Source organism: Rhinoderma darwinii, chromosome 1, assembly GCF_050947455.1.
Source record: "Rhinoderma darwinii isolate aRhiDar2 chromosome 1, aRhiDar2.hap1, whole genome shotgun sequence".
NCBI lineage: Eukaryota > Metazoa > Chordata > Amphibia > Anura > Rhinodermatidae > Rhinoderma > Rhinoderma darwinii.
In genome coordinates, this window is record NC_134687.1 from 471,805,212 (window position 1) to 471,828,504 (window position 23,293).

At 48.3% G+C, this 23,293-nt stretch overlaps 1 protein-coding gene across 1 annotated transcript in view; it reads right to left on the reverse strand.

Annotated features, from left to right (window-relative positions):
- Positions 1 to 23,293, reverse strand: part of TMEM132B (transmembrane protein 132B) — a 690,505-nt gene that overhangs the window by 359,892 nt on the left and 307,320 nt on the right. The window lies entirely within an intron of this gene.

A 23,293-nucleotide genomic window follows, 5' to 3' on the forward strand; every position in this document is an offset into this window, starting at 1 on the left:
TCCACCCAGGAGAGACAACGCAGATGCACATTTGGACTCTGTCTTTATTGCGGCCTCGGTGGCAATCTTGTGCGCCTGTGTCCCCAAAGATCTCAAAACCTAGGATTGCTAGGAGTGAAAACCTTGTGTAAGAATAGACTTCCATCTAGATTGTCCATACCTGTGACCATAGTGTCCGGCGAGAAAACGCATCAGGTCTCTGCGTATCTAGACTCTGGATTCGCTGCTAATTTAATCCGTAGAGACCTGGTGGATCTTCTGCAATTACCCACTACCCCTCTGGAGAACCCGTTTACAGTTGCTTCAGTGCATGGGCTACCTCTGCCAGACCCAGTTATAGATGTGATAAAGCCGCTGAGGCTCCAAGTGGGAGCCCCTCACTCCGAACTTCTGCCTTTGTATGTGCTATCCAAAGCTGTTAACCCTGTGTTGCTGGGTCTGCCTTGGCTCCGATTGCATGCCCCAGTTCTGGACTGGAATTCTGGAGAGGTTCTCCAGTGGGGCCCTAAGTGTCAAGGTCGTTGCCTGGTGCAGATTCGGTTGGCTCAGCCTTTGCTGCCTCGGTCATTGGCAGGATTGCCGAGTCATTATGCAGCATTTTCGGACGTCTTCAGCAAGAGGGAGGCGGAGACATTGCCTCCACATCGGGCATATAACTGTCCTATCAAGCTGATTCCTGGTGCATCCTTTCCCCCGTGGTAGGGTATATCCTCTCTCCTTGCCAGAGACTATGTCCATGTCCGCCTATGTGAAATAGAACTTGGAGAGGGGCTCCATACGAAAGTCTTCCTCCCCGGCAGGAGCCGGGTTCTTCTATGTCACAAAGAAAGATGGCTCTCTTCGTCCTTGTATCGACTACCGAGGTCTCAACCAGATCACGGTGAAGAATAAATATCCGTTGCCACTGATCCCTGAACTGTTGGATCGTACACGTGTATTTTTTCTAAACTAGACCTGCGTGGTGCTTACAACCTAGTTCGGAGTTGCCAGGGTGATGAATGGAAAACTGCATTTAACACCCGTGATGGACACTATGAGTATCTAGTAATGCCCTCGGCCTGTGTAATGCTCCCGCGGTCTTCCATGAGTCTGTGAATGACATTTTCCGTGACCTCCTCTATGTTTGTGTAGTAGTCTACCTTGATGACATCTTCATTTTTTCTCCAGATCCTATAACGCACCAGAGACATGTCCGTCAAGTTCTGCTATGGTTAAGGGAGAATCGTCTGTACGCCAAGCTGGAGAAGTGCGTGTTTGACAAAGATGCTCTACCCTTCCTGTGCTACATCGACTCGAATCAAGGTCTCGAGATGGATCCTGAGAAGGTAAAGTCTGTTCTGGAATGGCAACGTCCTCAAGGCTTGAGGGCCATACAGCGCTTTCTGGGATTCGCTAATTTTTACAGGCAGTTTATTCCAAACTTCTCCTCACTGACTTCTCCCATCTCTAACCTTACTAAGAAGGGTATGAATGCAGAGGTGTGGACTCCCGAGGCAGAGTCCGCATTCAATAGCCTGAAGAGCGCCTTCACGTCAGCCTCTATCCTCCATCATCCGGATGTCTCTCTGCAGTTCTCGTTGGAGGTGGACACATCCTCTGTCGGTGCTGGTGCACTCCTGTCCCAGAGAGGTCCCATGGGCAAGTCAAGGGTATGTGGATATTTTTCTAAGCTCTTCTCTTCCGCAGAACGCAACTACTCGATTGGGGATCGGGAGTTACTGGCCATCAAATTGGCCCTGGAAGAATGGAGACATCTACTAAAGGACGCAGCTCATCCGATCCTGATTTTTGCAGACCACAAGAATCTGACCTACCTCCAGACGGCCCAATGGCTGAACCCTCGTCAGGCCAGGTGGTCACTGTTCTTTACAAGGTTCCAGTTTGAGCTCCATTATCGCCCGGCTGACAAGAATGTGAGGGCCGATGCCTTGTCCAGGTCTTTCGAGACAGAAGACACCATAGAGAATCCACAGAACATTATTGATCCATCTTGCATTGTCTCTGTCAATCCCCTGTGAGTTGGGGACATTCCTCCAGGGAGGACTTTTGTGCGCCTGGTTGATCGTCATTTCTGGTGGCCCACGCTGCCCAAGGATATTATGGACTTTGTTTCTTCCTGTTCTGTATGTGCAGCCAACAAGGCCGCTCACTCCAGACCTGCTGGTCTGCTCCAGCCATTGCCTGTGCCCAATGCTCGCTGGCAGCATTTAGCTATGGACTTTATTACGGATCTGCCTCTCTCTGCTGGATGCAGTGCTGTCTGGGTGGTGGTGGACCGATTTTCGAAGATGGCCCACTTCGTTCCACTGACCGGTCTTCCTTCTGCTCCTCAGCTGGCCAAGCTGTTCATCCAGCACATCTTCCGCCTACTCGGCTTGCCGCAGCATATTATGTCTGATTGGGGGGTTTAGTTTACCTGGAAGTTCTGGAGAGCCCTCTGCGGACTCCTCGTGTGAAATTGGACTTTTCATCAGCCTACCATCCGCAGTCCAATGGTCAGGCCGAGAGGATCAATCAGATCTTGGAGAACTACCTACACCACTTCATTTCCAAGCAGCATGATGACTGGGTGCAGTTGCTCCCATGGGCAGAATTCTCCTACAATAATCGCACCAGCGAGTCTACAAGGAATACACCGTTCTTCATTGTCTACGGCCAGCACCCACGAATTCCTCTCCCGGTACCCGATACTTCCGAGGTTCCAGCGGCTGACTCCACCTTTAGAGACTTCCTACAGATCTGGCAGAAAACTCGATCCTCCATCCTGATGGCAGTTGACCACATGAAAGGGAAGGCTGACACAAGGAGAAGAGGACCTCCTCAGTTTCTTCCTGGCACGAGGGTGTGGCTGTCTTCCAGGAATATCCGACTAAGGGTGCCATCATGCAAATTTGCGCCCAGGTTCCTCGGACCCTTCGAGATCCTGTAGCAGATCAACCCTGTCACTTAAAAGCTTCAGTTGCCTCCTACCCCCAAGATCCCCAACTCCTTCCATGTCTCCCTCCTGAAGCCAGTGGTCCTGAACCGCTACACCAAGACTCCTAGCCCTGTGGTTTCCTCCAGCGGCCCTTCAGACACCTTTGAGGTTCAAGAGATCCTGGACACCAAAAAAGTGAGAGGAAAGACCTTTTATTTGGTGGATTGGAGGGGGTTTGGTCCTGAAGACAGGTCCTGGGAGCCAGAGGAGAACCTCAATGCTCCTGCTCTTCTGAAGATGTTTCTCTCTCGCACTGGTCCCAAGAAGTGGGGGCGTAAGGGGGGGATACTGTAATGTCCGTGGCTGCGGGCTGTCAGCTCCGGCCCCCTCCTGACAGCCACAGCCACGAGTCGGCAAGCGCTGACCCCAGCCTCCTCCTCAGGATACGCCATCGCTCGTGTCCACTCACCTCAGCCGGATCCAGAACTTTGACCCATGAGTACCCTGGACTATAGAGGGGTCCAGCCCCCTGCTTCGATGCCGGAGCATTGTTGTTGTTCCTTAGTTTGTCTATGTGATGGCTTCCTAGTGTGTTACCTGTTGCAGTTCCTGTACCTGTTCCTGTTCCTGTTCCTAGCATTCCATACCATCCTGGTCGAGCACTGTGCCAAAGTCGTGTCGTGCTGTATCCACGTCTGACCTGCTTCACCTCGCCTGACGTCTACCTGCTGCCTGGTCCCAGCCGGGCCTGCTTTGCTGCTACCTGAGATGCCACAGGTACCTATACGAACTATAGACATTCACCTGCGCCCTGTTGGCCAGCTGCCTTACCGCCAAGGCGGTATGGCCCAGTGGGTCCACAGACCCTTCGTGACACCTGGTCCTCACAAAAATACCATCTGTGTTTACATGCCACAATAACATAAAAAAAAGGTTATATTGACTAATATTATAAAATATATGCACGCAGGATAATAGAGTAACAAGTCAATAAGAAGTAACAACACAAAATTACAAGTTGCTGCCTGCTTCTCCGATATTCTTGTACACATCCCCCCTCTCTCTCTGTACAGTTTCATGTGCCTCCACATTTTCCTCTTACCCTTCTCTTCCTTGCCACCCTCGTGACTTGGCAGGAGACCGCTGAGTCTATTTAGCATATTTATAGGAATCTTTGTGTTGACAACTCACATTTCCATAATGCATTTAAATGAGGAGACTATTTGGCATTTCTTATCTTACTCCAGTCACCCATGATCTGTCTTAAAATAGCAGTGCCACTTTCTCCTCAACTAAGTAAAGCTGCAGAGTTCAGTATAGTAACCTTTGCTAACAGAGCTGCCCTTTGTAAAGGTAGAAAAAATCCATGCCTGAGGTATTCTCCAGAGAAAAAAGCATCATTCCAAATCGCCTTAGATGACTTACTTTGTTATTCCAGCTATTTGACCCCTGTGGCATTTTACTCATAAAATCTACCGTGCTTTGGTAAAATGATTTGGGGTTTTTATTTGATTTCTTTTTTTAATAATCCGACACAGCTGGGTGTGTGTACAGTCTTAGGGTGATACTGTATGAGGTCTCAAGCCTGAAAATTTGTGAACAGGACCATACAAGTATCATTTTTCTATATGATGTTGATGCCACTTTTCTTTGTCTCTCTGTCAAGAAGGAAAGGCAGATAAAGTAAAGATTCACCTTGGTTTTGAGATTTAGAATTCAGCTCCATAATCATAGATTGCTCGTCTATGCCCAATGCAAAAATTAAGCTGCCATGAAATGAAATGCACTGTGTGTCGCTGACACAAATCTGAAGAGGCAGTGTTTCTAGAAACTGACACAAATCTAAGAAAACAAATTTCTAGACAAACCAACTAAATAAATAACTGTTTCTGGTTCAGAAATAAATTTAACCTGCATGAAATCATATACAATACATTTTGTTTCATAAAGAATCCATATCAGGAACGCGGTGTCACCTATTTATATATATATATATATATATATATATATATATATATATTACATTCACTCGTATGATAGACCTCACATACACATTGGGACAGATTTATCAATACTGTCACTGTGAAGGCTTGATGCTATGTAAAACTGTCATTAAAGTGATGTCTGTGACAAATGTATTAAAGGGAATGTTTCATCAGAAAATTACATATTATTTAAATCATGTTTTTATTATAAACCTTTTTTTTTTTTGCAATTTTTGCTGGTGTTTTTCTTTTATTTAACATGTGATGTTCCAAATTAAAAAGTATTGATTAGGGAAAAGGGGAGAGAGGGGAAAGAATTGTGGTTCAGTTGAACAAAAATTGATGTGGTAAAATAATAAACTTTATTAATAGACTTATAAATAATTAATGTATGTAAATTATTACAATTATTCAATGCAGGTCCAATTTTGATTCTAGTGCGGATGACCCCCAATCCTACACTATGAAGGACACAATTTGCCTTGTGAATTACTTGCTATCAAATATTACTATCATGCAGTGGTAATATTACAAAGACTACCCATTAACATTGCTACCAGGAATGTCAGTATAGATTACAAGGGTAGACCGTGTGTGTATCTGAATATCACCTTGTTTATTTATTCTAGAGTAAATCGTACTCAAAGTATTTTAAAATGCCTGTATTCCTATGCCCATATGATAAGATTAGATTCTTTAAATATGTTGATTGCTCTGAGATGAGCTGTATGGGAGCTATAGTAGCAGCAGCGTAGTCAGCCTGTATCTCGAGTGCGATGTTTGCATGCACTCTGTGTTAAATGCTGTTGCCGGGTTATAGACACTGAACCAGTGTCTTATCGTCCACACCGTCGGAGACGGGAGGAACGACAGGCAGCAACAAAGTGGTGTCCCGGGCAGACTGGATTATGTGCGCCGCTGACCTGACTCTGAGCCGCTACCAATAGTGGGTAAGTTCTCAGCTGTCAGTGATGTATGATCACCTGACAGTGTCTATTGATGTGGTTGATCTCGCTCACACCGCTCACTTTGCCAGAGGCAGAGGCGGCGTGTGAAAACGGATTGCGGGCATTTTTTATTAAGATATCAATTGCAGATAGTTTGGGTAGAGAGATGGACCTTTACATTGGATTTTAAAAAGCTATGCACCCGACGCGTGTTTCGCCAGCATTCCGGCTTCCTCTAGGGGTGGCAACCGCCAGTTTAACCGCCCTTAAATATGTTAAATCTTGATTGACAGATACAAGGGCCAATAGAAATTTGTCAAAATTAATACAATGTATCAGTGTGTATAAACAGGATAAGTTGGATATAATGTCCTATTGATTGCCCAGTATTATGTATCTATAAACAAAATGTAAATGTATATAGCTCTACAGAAACAGGTTGACACGTGAATAATATAATATTATGATTTCTAACTTATTGATTAACAATATAAGAGACAATATGGAGTCTAATGGTTTATACAAAAATCTTTACAAAGATTTTTCTTCTATCTGTAAAGTAAACTTCATACAGATAATAAAAGAATTAAAAAAAAAGAAAAACTATGTTACGTACCAATAGATCAAGGAATAGTACTATGCAAAACCTCAAAGGGACTCCATTGTATTTGAGTTTGTCATTCCAAGAAGGTATAGTTTATTGGGATTTATTATAAGTTCAAATGATATGATTGAATCCAAATTACATCATTAGTAAAAGCAAATACATTTTTACAAAAAGCAACCAAAGTTGAAACTTTCATTAAGACCATAGGGACTAATAGAATTCATCTGAAAAATCCACTGAGGGTATGTGCACACGATAGCAGGCTTTTACGTCTGAAATGACAGACTGTTTTCAGGAGAAAACAGCTGCCTCGTTTCAGACGTAAATGCTCCTCCTCGCATTTTGCGAGGCTTCTCTGACAGCCGTAAATTTTGAGCTGTGCTTCATTGAGTTCAATGAAGAACGGCTCAAATTACGTCTGAAAGAAGTGTCCTGCACTTCTTTTGCCAAGGCTGTATTTTTACGCGTCGTCGTTTGACAGCTGTCAAACGACAACGCGTAAATGACAGATTGTCTGCACAGTACGTCGGCAAACCCATTCAAATGAATGGGCAGATGTTTGCCGACGTATTGTAGCCCTATTTTCAGACGTAAAACGAGGCATAATACGCCTCGTTTACGTCTGAAAATAGGTCGTGTGAACCCAGCCTGACTCTCCCTGTTCAGAAGAGCTTCATCCAAATTGCCCCATCTGATACCCATTGTAAACTGACAGATTGCCCAACCTTTAAGAACTTGTCCAATCTAAATTGTGATTTTGTTTATAGTGCAGGGCAATTGGGGTCTGTAGCGTCCATGGCCATGGGCCGTCGGGTCCACGCACCTCCTGACGCCCGCAGCCATGGATCTGTGATCGCTGGTCCCCATCTCCTTCCCAGGAGACGCCAGCGCTCACTTCCGCTCCGGTCCGCTGTGTCCCGTAGGGAGTGCACGCACGTTCGTGCCCGCTCTTAAAGGGCCAGCGCTCGCACATGTAGGAAATTATCATTATCTACACACATGATTTCCTGAACTATAAGAAGGCCCCAGCCCGTCTGATCCTTGCCTGAGCATTGTTAGTTTATCCCAAGTCTGTCTTGCAAATGGTCCCTTAATATTTCCCGTTCCAGTTGTTTGTTACCCGTGCCCTGTTACCTGTTCCTGTATCCCGTGCTGTGTTCTTATTCCTGTGTCTACTAGTGTTGGAGTCGTGTCTACTGCACCTGCTGTCTTTTTCCACGTCCAGTGTCTTCTGCCATGTCCAGTGTCTTCTGCCACGCCCAGTGTCTTCTGCCACGACCTGAGGGATTCAACTCATCTGGTGCAACCTGCGGCACCTGCTGTCATCCGTCACGTCTGGCGTTACCTGCTGCACCTATCTGTGCCAGAGCTGCGGCCACTGTCTGGACTATCCAGGTACCCTTGTGCGGGACTTTGTATTTCTGGGGTTCCCAGTTGTTCGGCCAGCTGCCTCCCTGCTACGGCGGTGGGGCCTAGTGGGTCCACATACCCACAAACCGTGACAGTACGCTCAGGCCATGGACCCCGCTGGTCAACCTGAGACCTTGACGACACAAGCCGTGCTGGCCGAGATGCAAGTCCTCCAGTCACGGCAAGACCAACTCCTCCTGTCGGTGAACGCCATAGACCATCGGCTGCTTGCTCCAACCACAGTCGTCACCACACCCATTCCTGCTGTTCCTCCTGCTACACTTCCTGTCTGTACCAGTACCGATCCCCTGTGCTTCTTGCCGCTACCTCCACACTATAACGGAGACCCGAGGACATGCAGGGGATTTCTGAACCAGTGCCAGATCCACTTCAGACTACATGCCAGGTCCTTCTCTTCAAATGACGTCAGGATCGCCTTCATTATCTCTCGCCTTACTGGCAAAGCCCTGGCATGGGCTAATCCTCTGTGGGAACATCAGGGACCAGAGACCCGTGACTTGCAGAGCTTCTTACGGACCTTCCGCTCGAACTTTAAATAACCTGGGAGAGTTTCTTCGGATGCTGCATCCCTGCTGATCCTACACCAGGGAGACCTCTCCATGAGCGAATATGCCATTCAGTTCTGTATCCTGACTGCTGAGTTAACCTGGAACAATGAGGCTTTGGTGGCCACATTCTGGCAGGGACTGTTTTCGGGGATTAAGGATGAGCTGGTCGCACGCAATCTGCCATCTACCCTAGACGATTTTATCCTACTTGCCACCCGGGTTGACAAGCTGGATTCTACTTTCCAGCAATCCTCCTCAGTCGTCCCACCAAGGGATCCTATGCAGATGAACCATGTCAAATTGTCTATCCAGGAGAAACAACGCAGACGCACTTCTGGACTTTGTCTGTATTGCGGCCTCAGAGGCCATGTTGTGCGTTTGTGTCCCCAGAGGCCAGAGAGACCCCATTGCCTAGGATTGGTTGGAGAGCCAACCCTAGGTGGAACGGTACCTAATAAAGCATTCTGTTCCAAGCTGACTATTCCTGTGACCCTAGTATGTGGCGAGAGGACGCATCTGGGGTTCTGCCTATCTTGACTCTGGGTCTGCTGCAAACTTCATCCAAAAGGAGCTAGTGGATTATCTTCATTTGCTCACAGTTCCTCTGGAGACATGTTTGGCTGTTGCCTCAGTGAATGGACTGCCTCTGCCTGATCCCATCGTTTCTAAAACCAAGCCGTTGAAGCTCCAGGTTGGAGTCCTTCATTCTGAAATAATTTATTTCCTTGTTTTGCCCAAGGCCATCAATCCTGTTCTGCTGGGCCTGCCTTGGCTTCGACTACATGCCCCAGTCCTGGACTGGAATTCCGGAGAGGTTCTACAATGGGGCTCCAAGTGCCTTGGTCGTTGTCTGTTGCAGATCCATCCTGTCCAGCCTCCTCTACCTCAGGCATTGGCGGGACAGCCCCCCCAAGTTTGCTCAGTTTGCAGATGTTTTCAGCAAAAGGGAGGCTGAGACGCGTCCTCCAAATCAGACTTATGACTGCCCTATTGAACTGGTTCCTAATGCCTCTCTCCCCCGTGGCTGAGTATATCTTCTCTCCTTGCCAGAGTCTCTATCCATGTCGGCCTATATCAAGGAGAATTTGGAGAGTGGTTTCATACGAAAGTCTTCCTCCCTGGCCGGGGCTGGCTTTTTCTTCGTTAAAAAGAAAGACGGATCCCTTCGACCCTGCATTGACTACCGTGGTCTCAACCAGATCACGGTCAAGAACAAATACCCGTTGCCACTTATATCCGAGCTGTTTGATTCCATAAGCGGAGCCAATATTTTTTCTAAGCTAGACCTGTGGGGGGCTTATAACCTAATCCGGATTCGACGGGGTGACGAATGGAAGACGGCATCTAACACCCGTGACCGCCACTACGAATACCTAGTGATGCCCTTCGGACTGTGTAACACTCCTGCAGTGTTTCAAGAATTTGTTAATGATATCTTCTGAGATCTCCTCTATATCTGTGTTGTTGTTGTTTATCTCAATGATATTTTGATTTTCTCCCCAGATCCAACGACGGAGGCATGTCCGTCAAGTTCTACTACGATTAAGGGAGAATCGTTTATACGCCAAGCTGGAGAAGTGTGTCTTTGAGAGGAGTTTTCTGCCCTTCCTGGGCTACATCATATTGGATCAAGGCCTCAAGATGGATCCTGAGAAAGTGATAGCTGTTCTGGAGTGGCCACGTCCATACAGCGTTTCCTGGGATTCGCCAATTTCTACCGGCAGTTTATACCAAACTTCTCATCACTGACATCTCCTATTTCCACACTTACCAAGAAGGGTGTGAACGCCAAAGTGTGGACCCCAGAGGCAGAGTCCGCATTTATTCGTCTCAAAAAGGCCTTCACTTCAGCCTCGATCCTCCATCATCCTGACGTTTCTCGACAGTTTTCTTTGGAGGTGGACGCCTCTTCTGTTGGTGCAGGTGCACTTCTGTTCCAGAGGAGCTCCATAGGAAAGGCAGTAGTATGTGGCTACTACTCGAGACTTTTTACTTCTGCAGAGCGCAATTAGTCCTTTGGGGATCGGGAGCTACTGGCCATCAAATTGCCTTTTGAGGAGTGGAGACATCTGCTGGACGGCGCAGCTCACCCCATCCTGATCTACACCGACCACAAAAACCTCACCTACCTTCAGTCCGCTCAACGACTAAATCCCTGTCAAGCCAGTTGGTCGCTGTTCTTCACCCGTTTCCAGTTTGTGCTCCACTACCGCCCCGCTGACAAGAATGTGAGAGCCGATGCCATGTCCAGGTCATTTGAGACGGATGACACGGTGGAGTCCCTTCAAACTATCATAGACCCGTCCTGCATTATCACTGCTAATCCTTTGCAGGTTAGAGACATCCTTGCGGGTAGGACTTTTGTTCGATTAGCAGATAGGAGAATAATTCTCCGATGGGGACACAGTGCTAAACTGGCTGGGCACCCTGGTGTTCGTAAAACTTGAGACCTGATTGCTCATCCGTTCTGGTGGCCCACGCTGCCCAAGGATGTTGTGCACTTTGTCACTTCTTCCACGGTGTGTGCTTCTAACAAGGTTACTCACTCCTAAACTGCAGGCCTCCTTGAACCTCTGCCTGTACCCAATGCCCCCTGGCAGCACATTGCGATGGACTTTGTCACTGACCTTCCACCCTCAGCAGGATGCAACACTGTCTAAGATTGCACATTTTATCCCGCTGACCGGCCTACCTTCTGCTCCCCGACTGGCGAGTCTCTTCGTTCAGCACATCTTCCGCTTGCATGGCTTGCCCCTTCACGTTGTCTCCGATTGGGGGGTTGAGTTTACCTCGATGTTCTGGAGGGCTCTCTGTAAACTCCTGGATGTGAGATTGGAATTTTCCTCAGCCTATCACCCCCAGTCCAATGGGCAAGTCGAGAGGCTCAACCAGATCATGGAAAATTATCTCCGTCACTTCATCTCCTTACAGCAGGGGTCTCAAGCACGCGGCCCGCGGGCCGCATGCGGACCCTGGGGCTGTCATCTGCGGCCCGCGGGACACAGAGCCGCTAGTATCGGCTCTGCTCCGAGACTCTGAAATTCCCTGACATCGCTGTCCACATATGAACAGCGTTGTCTAGGGCTTCCCCAGAGCCAGAGTCCCGGGCAGAGCGCTAGTACAGGCTCTGCTCCGGGACTCTGGAATTCCCTGACATCGCTGTCAACATATGGACAGTTTGTCAGGGTCTTCCCCAGAGCCGAGTCCCAGGCAGAGCGCTAGTATCCGCTCTGCTCCGGGACGCTGTGGAATTCCCTGACATCGCTGCCCATATATGGACAGTGTGTCAGGGTCTTCCCCAGAGCGGAGTCCCGGGCAGAGCGCTAGAATCTGCTCTCCTCCGGGACTCTGTGGAATTCCCTGACATTGCTGCCCATATATGGACAGTGTGTCAGGGTCTTCCCCAGAGCGGAGTCCCGGGCAGAGCGCTAGTACAGGCTCTGCTCCGGGACTCTGGAATTGCCTGACATCGCTGCCCATATATGGACAGTGTGTCAGGGTCTTCCCCAGAGTGGAGTCCCGGGCAGAACGCTAGTATCCGCTCTGCTCCGGGATGCTGTGGAATTCCCTGACATCGCTGCCCATATATGGACAGTGTGTCAGGGTCTTCCCCAGAGCGGAGTCCCGGGCAGAGCGCTAGTATCGGCTCTGCTCCAGGACACTGTGGAATTCCCTGACATAGCTGCCCAAATATGGACAGTGTGTCAGGGTCTTCCCCAGAGCGGAGTCCCGGGCAGAGCGCTAGTATCGGCTCTGCTCCGGGACTCTGTGGAATTCCCTGACATCGCTGCCCATATATGGACAGTGTGTCAGGGTCTTCCCCAGAGCGGAGTCCCGGGCAGAGCGCTAGTACAGGCTCTGCTCCGAGACTCAGGAATTCCCTGACATCGCTGTCAACATATGGACAGTGTGTTAGGGTCTTCCCCAGAGCCGAGTCTCGTGCAGAGCGCTAGTATCCGCTCTGCTCCGGGACTCTGTGGAATTCCCTGACATCGCTGCCCATATATGGACAGTGTGTCAGGTTCTTCCCCAGAGCGGAGTCCCGGGCAGAGCGCTAGTATCCGCTCTGCTCCGGGACACTGTGGAATTCCCTGACATCGCTGCCCATATATGGACAGTGTGTCAGGGTCTACCCCAGAGCGGAGTCCCGGGCAGAGCGCTAGTATAGGCTCTGCTCTGGGACTCTGGGGAAGCCTCTGACGCTGTCCATACATCGACAATGATGTCAGGGGCTTCCCCAGAGCAGGGGTCCCATTGATGCCAGGAGCACAGCTGGAGTTCCAGGCAGAGTGCCAGAAGCGGCTCTGCTCCGGCACTCCAGCTCTGGGCAAGCCCCTGACATCACTGTGGTAGCATCTGCTTAGGGCACTGTGGCAGTATCTGCAGAGGGCACTGTGGCAGCATCTGCAGAGGGCACTGTGGCAGCATCTGCGGAGGGCACTGTGGCAACATCTACGGAGGGCACTGTGGCAGCATCTACGGAGGGCACTGTGGCAGACTCTACAGAGGGCACTGTGGCAGCATCTACAGACGGCACTGTGGCTGGATCTACAGAGGGCACTGTGACAGCATCTACAGAGGGCACTGTGGCAGCTTCTAAAGAGGGCACTGTGGCAGCATCTACAGAGGGCACTGTGGCAACATCTACAGAGGGCACTGTGCAGCATCTACAGAGGGCACTGTGGCAGCATCTACAGAGGGCACTGTGGCAGCAATCACAGAGTGCACTGTGGCAGCATCCACAGTGGGCACTGTGGCAGCATCTACAGTTGGCACTGTGGCAGCATCTACAGTGGGCACTGTGGCAGCATCTACAGTGGGCACTGTGGCAGCATCTACAGAGGACACTGTGGCATTATCTAGTGGTGTGTTGCATTATCTACAGAGGACACTGTGGCATTATCTACAGAGGGCACTGTGGCATTATCTACAGAGGGCACTGTGGCATTATCGTGGCATTATCTACAGAGAGCACTGCGGCAGCATCTACAGAGGGCACTGCGGCAGCATCCACAGAGGGCACTGCGGTAGCATCCACAGAGGGCACTGCGGCAGCATCCACAGAGGGCACTGCGGCAGCATCCACAGAGGGCACTACGGCAGCATCCACCGAGGGCACTGTGCCACTATCTAAAAAGGGGCTGCCCAATCTTGACATGTGTGCTAACTGAGCCGCCCGACTGCATTTAGCTACACTTTACTTGGAAAACTGGATTCTTGAAATAAGCACGTGGAGAAATATCTAAAATTTTAAACCTAGCGGTATTATTATAGTAATATAGTGTTATAGTAGTTCAAATAACTAATTGATTAACAATAATTTTGTATTGTATCAAATTTGAAAGTAATGCGGCCCGACTACTTCCCATTTTTTCTATATCCGGCCGAGTTTGAGACCCCTGCCTTACAGCATGATAACTGGGTACAGCTTCTTCCTTGGGCCGAGATCTCGTACAACAACCACACAAGCGAGTCCACCACTTCCACTCCGTTTTACATTCTATACGGTCAACCATCCTAGAGTCCCTCTTCCAGTGTTTACTACTTCTCAGGTACCCGCTGCAAATCTGGCAACAGACCCGGTCCTCTATTTTGCTGGCTGTCAATCGCATGAAGCGAAAAGCGGATACAAGAAGAAGAGAGCCGCCGCAATATCTTCAAGGTATCAAACTCTGGCTGTCCTCATGGAACATTCGTTTGAAGGTGCCTTCATACAAGTTTGCTCCAAGTGTTAAGGATCTGCCAGGCACAGCTTCTGTATCCACGCCCATAGGTAATCAGTCTGCACCTGCTTCTATGTCTGTGAGACTGACTCCATCTTCCACCACTCAGGATGGCAGGCTTAGGAGTGGGAGAGCCTATCACAGCCTGGCAAGACGGAGCTAGCTCCCGCCCTCTGTCTATTTATATCTGCCTTTCCTGTTCCTCCTTGCTTGCGATTCTTCTCTGTTGGTTTCCTGGCCCTGCTGCAGCTTCTTGAACTACTTGTCCCTGCTTCGTATTGACCCTGGCTTACTGACTACTCTTCTGCTCTGCGTTTGGTACCTCGTACACTCCTGGTTTGACTCGGCTTGTTCACTACTCTCCTGCTCTGCGTTTGGCACCTCGTACTCTCCTGGTTTGACTCGGCTCGTTTACTACTCTTGTTGCTCACGGTGTTGCCGTGGGCAACTGCCCCGTTTCCCTTTGTTCTGTGTTTCCTTGTCTGGTTGTCTGTCGTGCACTTACTGAGTGTAGGGACCGTCGCTCAGTTTTAACCCGTCGCCTAGGGCGGGTCATTGCAAGTAGGCAGGGACTGAGTGGCGGGTAGATTAGGGCTCACTTGTCTGTTTCCCTATCCCTGTCATTACATAATCACAAGCCCATATACCTACTCTACCCTGGTCCCTCACACCACTATGGACCCCCTTGAGACCCTGGTCCAGCAAATGCAGGGTCTCTCCCTACAGGCCCAGGCCCTGGCTCAGAGGGTCAACCAGCCTGATGCTACCATGGTAGTGCCCCTCACCTCACCTCTTGAACCCCACCTCAAGTTGCCTGACCAGTTCTCAGGGGACCGGAAGACTTTTCTCTCCTTTCGGGAGAGTTGTAGACTCTATTTTCGCTTAAAGCCCCACTCCTCAGGTTCTGAGAGCCAGCGGGTGGGTATAATTATGTCCCGGCTCCAGGAAGGGCCCCAAGAATGGGCCTTCTCCTTGGTTACTGACGCCCCTGAACTTTCCACCGTTGATCTTTTATTTTCTGCTCTCGGACTCATTTATGACGAGACTGACAGGACTGCCTTTGCCGAGAGTCAGATTGTGACCTTACGTCAGGGTAAGAGACCTGTTGAGGAGTATTGCTCTGACTTTAGGAAGTGGTGCGTAGCTTCTCGGTGGAATGACCCTGCCTTAAGGTGCCAGTTTAGGTTGGGTCTGTCGAACGCCCTGAAAGACCTGCTAGTCAGCTATCCCTCTTCTGACTCCCTAGACCAGGTGATGGCTTTAGCGGTACGACTTGACCGACGTCTCAGGGAAAGACAACGTGAACGTTTATGTGTTTTCTCCTCTGACTCCCCCATGATGCCTCCCGAGGCTCCATTGCTTCGTTCTTCGACGGAAGACTCGGAGGTACCTATGCAACTCGGGACCTCCGTGTCCCCCCAACAACGTAGAGAGCTCCGCAGGAAGAATGGTCTCTGCTTCTATTGTGGGGATGACAAACATCAAGTGAACACCTGTCCTAGGCGTAAGAATAAGCAGCCGGAACCTAGGGGTTTTGGACCTAGCGCAAACCTCACAAGCGGCGACGTAAGCCCTAACGTCTTTAGGCAACCCAGGCCACCAATAGTTTCTGGTAATGAGGTGTTTGGTGCCCAAGATGTCAGGATGACCAGATAGAGCAGAGTCATGGTTTTCCCTGAGTACCCTCAGCCGGTATTGCAGGGGAACAAACAGTTTGTCCCCAGGGACGTTCCCGGGAGCTGCACCCTTATCAGCCGCGATATCAGAAGCTAAATCAGAATCCGTGGCAGAGACGATTATACCAGGGGGTAAAATACAAGCAGGATCCTTCTCGGAAGGAGGATTGGCCATGAAACTACGTGACAGAGCATCAGCCTTAATATTCTTGGACCCAGCCCTATAGGTAACCAAGAAATTAAATCTGGTAAAGAATAGTGTCCACCGAGCTTGTCTAGGATTAAGCCTCCGGCCCGATTCTAGGAAAACCAGATTCTTGTGATCCGTAAGGACCGTTACCTGGTGTCTGGCCCCCTCCAGGAAGTGCCGCCACTCCTCAAAAGCCCATTTAATGGCTAGAAGTTCGCGGTTGCCAATATCATAGTTACTCTCCGTGGGCGAAAACTTCCTAGAGAAGTAAGCACAGGGGCGGAGATGGGTGAGGGAGCTGGTACCCTGGGACAAGACGGCCCCCACTCCCACCTCGGATGCGTCAACCTCCACAATAAATGGCTCCTCTTGGTTGGGCTGAATCAGCACAGGGGCCGAGATAAAGCACTTCTTGAGGGTCTCAAAGGCCTGGACGGCCTCAGGGGGCCAATGGAGGACATCAGCACCCTTGCGGGTAAGGTCCGTAAGAGGCTTAGCGACGACCGAGAAGTTGGCAATAAATCTCCTGTAATAGTTGGCGAACCCTAAAAAACACTGTAACGCCTTAAGGGAGGCAGGTTGGACCCATTCCGCCACAGCCTGAACCTTGGCAGGGTCCATGCGGAATTCATGAGGAGTGAGGATTTGCCCTAAAAATGGTATCTCCTGTACCCCAAAGACACATTTTTCAGTCTTAGCAAACAGATTATTCTCCCGAAGGACCTGGAGCACCTTCCTGACATGCTCCACGTGGGAGGACCAGTCCTTGGAAAACACCAGTATGTCATCAAGGTACACAACAAGAAAATTACCCAGGTACTCTCTCAGGATTTCATTAATAAAATTCTGGAAGACAGCAGGGGCATTACACAACCCAAAGGGCATGACCAGGTATTCGAAATGACCCTCGGGTGTGTTGAACACAGTTTTCCACTCATCCCCCTCTTTGATGCGGATAAGGTTATATGCCCCCCGTAGATCGAACTTAGAAAACCATTGGGCTCCCTGAACCTGATTAAAAAGATCCGGAATCAAAGGAAGTGGGTACTGGTTCCTTACGGTGACCATATTCAGGTTACGATAATCAATGCACGGCCTAAGACCACCATCCTTCTTCCCCACGAAGAAGAAGCCAGCACCTACAGGAGAAGTCGAGGGGCGAATGAAACCCTTGGCCAGGCATTCTTGGATATACACCCTCATAGCTTCACGTTCAGGACATGAAAGATTAAATATCCTACTCTTAGGAAGCTTGGCACCAGGCACCAAATCGATAGCGCAATCGTAATCTCTATGGGGGGGCAACACCTCGGAGGCCTCCTTAGAAAACACATCGGCGAAGTCCTGAACAAACTCAGGAAGCGTGTTTACCTCCTCCCGGGGAGAAATAGAGTTAACAGAAAGACATGACATAAGACATTCATTACCCCATTTGGTGAGATCCCCAGTATTCCAATCAAACGTGGGATTATGCAACTGCAACCAGGGAAGGCCTAAAACCAGATCAGACGATAATCCCTGCATCACCAGTACAGAGCACTGCTCCAAATGCATGGAGCCAACCAGGAGTTCAAAAACAGGAGTATGCTGAGTAAAATAACCATTAGCAAGGGGAGTTGAGTCGATTCCTACTACAGGGATAGGATAAGGTAAATCAATACAAGGCATCTTTAGAGACATAGCAAATTCCACAGACATGATATTAGCAGATGAGCCAGAATCCACGAAAGCACTGCCCGTGGCAGACCGGCCAGCAAACGAGACCTGAAAGGGAAGCAAAATTTTATTGCGTTTCACATTAACGGGAAATACCTGTGCGCCCAAGTGACCTCCCCGATGATCACTTAGGCGCGGAAGTTTTCCGGCTTCTTATTCTTGCGCCTGGGACAGGTGTTCAGTAGATGCTTGTCGTCCCCACAGTAGAAGCAGAGACCATTCATTCTGCGAAACTCCCTACGTTGTCGAGGGGACATGGAGGCCCCGAGTTGCATAGGTACCTCCGAGTCCTCCGTGGAGGGGCGAGGAGACGGGACCTCGGGGGGGATCGCAGAAAAGTCAGAGGGGAGCACATTGAAGCGTTCTAGCTGACGTTCCCTGAGACGTCGGTCAAGTCGTACTGCTAGGGCCATAACCTGGTCAAGGGAGTCAGACGAGGGGTAGCTAACCAGCAGATCCTTCAGGGCGTCAGATAATCCTAACCTAAACTGGCACCTTAGGGCCGGATCGTTCCACTGAGAAGCTACGCACCACTTCCTAAAATCAGAACAGTATTCCTCAACCGGTCTCCTACCCTGACGTAAGGTCACCAGCTGACTCTTGGCTAAAGCAGTCCTGTCAGTCTCGTCGTAAATGAGTCCGAGGGCAGAGAAAAAACGATCAACAGAGGAAAGTTCAGGGGCGTCAGGAGCCAAGGAGAAGGCCCACTCTTGGGGCCCTTCCTGGAGTCGGGATATGATGATACCCACCCGCTGGTTCTCGGAACCTGAGGAGTGGGGCTTTAGGCGGAAATACAGTCTGCAACTCTCCCGGAAGGAGAGAAACGTCTTACGGTCCCCTGAGAACCGGTCAGGTAACTTGAGGTCGGGTTCTAGAGGTGAGGTGAGGGGTACTACTAAAGCAGCGTCACCCTGATTGACCCTTTGGGCCAGGGCCTGGACCTGTAGGGAGAGGCCCTGCATCTGCTGGGTCAGGGTCTCAAGGGGGTCCATGATAGCGTCAGCGTAGGAGAAATGGTAGACTAGGTAAGGGCTTGTAATTATGTAATGGCAGGAAGGAGGTGAAGGGAAAGTGAGCCCTAATCTACCCACCGCCCTGTCCCTGCCTACTTGCAACGACCCGCCCTAGGCGACGAGGTACAACTGGGCGGCGGTCCCTACGCTGTCTAAGTGCACGGGAAAACAAACAGGGAACACGCAAGGGAAGGGGCAGTAGCCACGGAACGCCACGAGGAAACGGAGCGGCGAACGAACAGTCAGGACCTGGACGAAGTGAGTACACCCAAGCGGGCACGGAGACAGAAGCAAGCCAGGGGCAAAGCAAAGCAGGTCAAGCAGAACTGCAGCAAGGCAGAAGCACGGCAGAAGCAGGCTGGAGCAAGCAGCAGTGGGGCCAGGAATCCAAAAGAATTACAAGCACTGAGGAAGAGAACAGGGCAGGTAATAAAGGACAGGGGGCGGAGCTAACTCCGACAGACCAGGCCGCGATAGGCTCTCCCACTCCTGAGCCTGCCACCCTGGTTGGTGGGAGATGGTGTCAGTCGAACAGGTCTGGCCTCAGGTGTGGATTGATTAATCCCAGGAGTATACCTAGACGTAGTACCTGGCAGATCCCTAACAGGGGGGTACTGTAAAGGATCTGCCAGACACAGCTTCTGTGTCGACGCCCGTGGTTAATCAGTCTGCACCTGCTCCTAAGTCTTATAGAGTGACTCGATCTGCTACCACTCAGGATGGTAGGCTCAGGAGTGGGAGAACCTATCACAGCCTGGCCGGCCAGACGGTTCTAGCTCCCGCCCTCGGTCTATTTATACCTTCATTTCCTGCTTGTCTCTGCCTGTTATTCTTTCCTGTTTCCTGGCTCTGCTGCTTCTGCTATCATTATTGACCTTGCTTCATTTTGACCCTGGCTTTACTGACTACGCTCCTGCTCTGCGTTTGGTACCTCGTACACTCCTGGTTTGATTTGGCTCGTTCACTACTCTTGTTGCTCACGGTCTTGCCGTGGGCAACTGCCCCATTTCCCTTAGCTTCTGTGTACCATTGTCTGTTTGTCTGTCGTGCACATATTGAGCGTAGGGACCGTCGCCCAGTTGTACGCCGTCGCCTAGGACGGGCCGTGCAAGTAGGCAGGGACTGAGTGGCGGGTAGATTAGGGCTCACCTGTCTGTCTCCCTTCCCCGTCATTACATAAACTGTGTCTGGTCCTCAAGGCTCAAAATAGCCCGGTCCTGAACTGGTTAATGAAAGTTTTAACTTTGGTTGCTTTTTGTAAAAATTTCTTTGCTTTTACTAATGATGTAATTTGGATTCAATCATATCATTGGAACTTATAATAAATCACAATAAACTACAACTTCTTGGAATGACAAACTCAAATACAATGGAGTCCCTTTGAGGTTTTGCAAAGTGCTATTCCTTGATCTATTGGTAAATAACATAGTTTTTCTTTTTTAAATATTATTTTAATATCTGTATGAAGATTACTTTATAGATAGAAGAAAAATCTTTGTAAAGATTTTTGTATAAACCATTAGACTCCATATTGTCTCTTATATTGTTAATCAATAAGTTAGAAATCATAATATTATATTATTCACGTGTCAACCTGTTTCTGTAGAGCTATAGACATTTAAATCTCTCATTTTGTTTATAGATACATAATACTGAGCAATCAACAGGACATTGTATCCAACTTATCCTGTTTATACACACTGATACATTGTATTAATTTGGACAAATTTCTATTGGCCCTTGTATCTGTCAATCAAGATTTAACATGTTTAAGGGCGGTTAAACCGGCGGTTGCCACCCCTAGAGGAAGCCGAAATGCCGGCGAAACACGTGTTGGGTGCATAGCTTTTTAAAATCCAATGTAAAGGTCCATCTCTCTATCCAAACTATCTGCAATTGATATCTTAATAAAAAATGCCCGCAATCCGTTTTCACACGCCGCCTCTGCCTCTAGCAAGGTGAGCGGTGTGAGCGAGATCAACCACATCAATAGACACTGTCAGGTGATCATACATCACTGACAGCTGAGAACTTACCCACTATTGTTAGCGGGTCAGGTCAGCGGCACACATAATCCAGTCAGCCCGGGAACACCTCTGTGTTGCTGCCTGTCGTTCCTCCCGTCACCGGCGGTGTGGACGATAAGACACTGGTTCAGTGTCTATAACCCGGCAACAGCATTTAACACAGAGTGCATGCAAACATCGCACTCGAGATACAGGCTGAATACGCTGCTGCTACTATAGCTCCCATACAGCTCATCTCAGAGCAATCAACATATTTAAAGAATCTAATCTTATCATATGGGAATAGGAATACAGGCATTTTAAAGAGGCTCTGTCACCAGATTATAAGTGCCCTATCTCCTACATAATCTGATCGGCGCTGGAATGTAGATAACAGCAGTGGTTTTTATTTTGAAAAACTATCATTTTTGAGCAAGTTATGAGCAATTTTAGATTTAGTTTCTTAATGCCCAACTGGGCGTGTTTTTACTTTTGACCAAGTGGGTGTTGTAAAGAAGTGTATGAGGCTGAGCAATCAGTGACCAATCAGTGACATACACTTCTCATTGTTCCAGCCCAGCTTCTTTCACTGCACAATCTCACTGTGCTGTGTATCATGCTGGACTGGAACAATGAGAAGTGTATGTCACTGATTGGTCACTGATTGGTCAGCCTCATACACTTCTTTATAACACCCACTTGGTCAAAAGTAAAAACACGCCCAGTTGGGCATTAAGAAACTAAACTTGCTCAAAAATGATTGTTTTTCAAAATAAAAACCACTGCTGTTATCTACATTCCAGCGCCGATCAGATTATGTAGGAGATAGGGCATTTATAATCTGGTGACAGAGCCTCTTTAAAATACTTTGAGTACGATTTACTCTAGAATAAATAAACAAGGTGATATTCAGATACACACACGGTCTAACATTGTAATCTATACTGACATTCCTGGTAGCAATGTTAATGGGTAGTCTTTGTAATATTACCACTGCATGATAGTAATATTTGATAGCAAGTAATTCACAAGGCAAATTGTGTCCTTCATAGTGTAGGATTGGGGGTCATCCGCACTAGAATCAAAATTGGACCTGCATTGGATAATTTTAATAATTGACATACATTCAAGAATTTACAAATCTATTAATAAAGTTTATTATTTTACCACATAAATTTTTGTTCAACTGAACCACAATTCTTTCCCATCTCTTCCCTTTTCCCTAATCAATACTTGTACAATACTGGTGGTATACACCATTGTGGTTCTTTTACTATACTCTATATACTTTATTTGAGAGGGTAATTGCAAAAAATTTCTATTCCAAATTTTTTTAAAAACTTGAAATAATCCAGTTTTCACACTGGCTACTGGATCACATGCAATAGGCTGGGATATCGTCTCTTTTTTTTACAGCACACTTTCAAGTCATCTTTGTTGTATAGACTGGGACATGTTAGAAAAATCATCTCATTATAATTATAGGGTGGGCAATTTGGTGTGAGCTGTATTGTACTGCTGCAAGCCTAGATAAAGTAGAATAGCAACACTATACACACAGATAACGCTGCCTGTATCTCACCAGCCACTCCCTGGTCTGGACTGTACTCCATCACTTCCTGTCACTGTTATAATCTATGACATTTCTCTGTCAATTAAGTCCCATTCATTACAATTGCCATAAAACACACACACTCCCTGCTACACTGTCTATATAGAAAATTCAGGAAGGAAGTGTGTCTCCAAATATGGCTGCCACCATGACAGTTTTCAAAAGAAGTTTTTTAAATTAAAAAATTATGCAATAAAATACGCCACCGGTGTCTGATCAGTGGGATGACCTTTGATGATCGTATGAAACTAAGTGTCAGTGACACTATGAAATATGCCGTGCCACTAAGTCCCCTGTCGGTTCTACTCAGCTTTTTGTGGGCAGCCCCATAGTCGGCCTTAAACTACGGATGTAGCCATCTTTATCTTGACTCTGATAACTTGCTGCAGCATGGTATCATACAACAAAAGCCATTGAAACGTCATAGAAAAAGTCAAGATAAGAGATCTTGCCACTGTATATTTAATGCGTTAAAAGTCAAGATAAAGACGGCAACATCTGTATATGTTCTAGCAATCAGTGGGGTAACCCGTTGATTGGCAGCCTTCTCTCTAAGCACAGTATGGGGAGAAAGATGTCAATCAGCGGAGGGGGGGCAGGGCTAACCACAGCTCATGAATACAGGCTGCAGGAGAAAAGTAACATTTTATGAAAAGTATTTCAAAGTAAGGGACACACACTTTATGCTGTCCTCATATAGGGCAGCATAAACCTGCCAGACTACTCCATTTAATTGCTAGATTCTAAGAGTTACCAGATGGAGAGTTTGGGAGAAGTGGGGAAGGCTGTAAAATAATACCTGGTAGCAAGTTGAAAGGGACATTTGGGAGGAGAACTGTGAGTAGTTTTCGGACAATCAGCATTACCAGGAGTGTTCTTAGCAATGTTAGGGTCAATTCACACACTGCAGAATGGCTGCGGA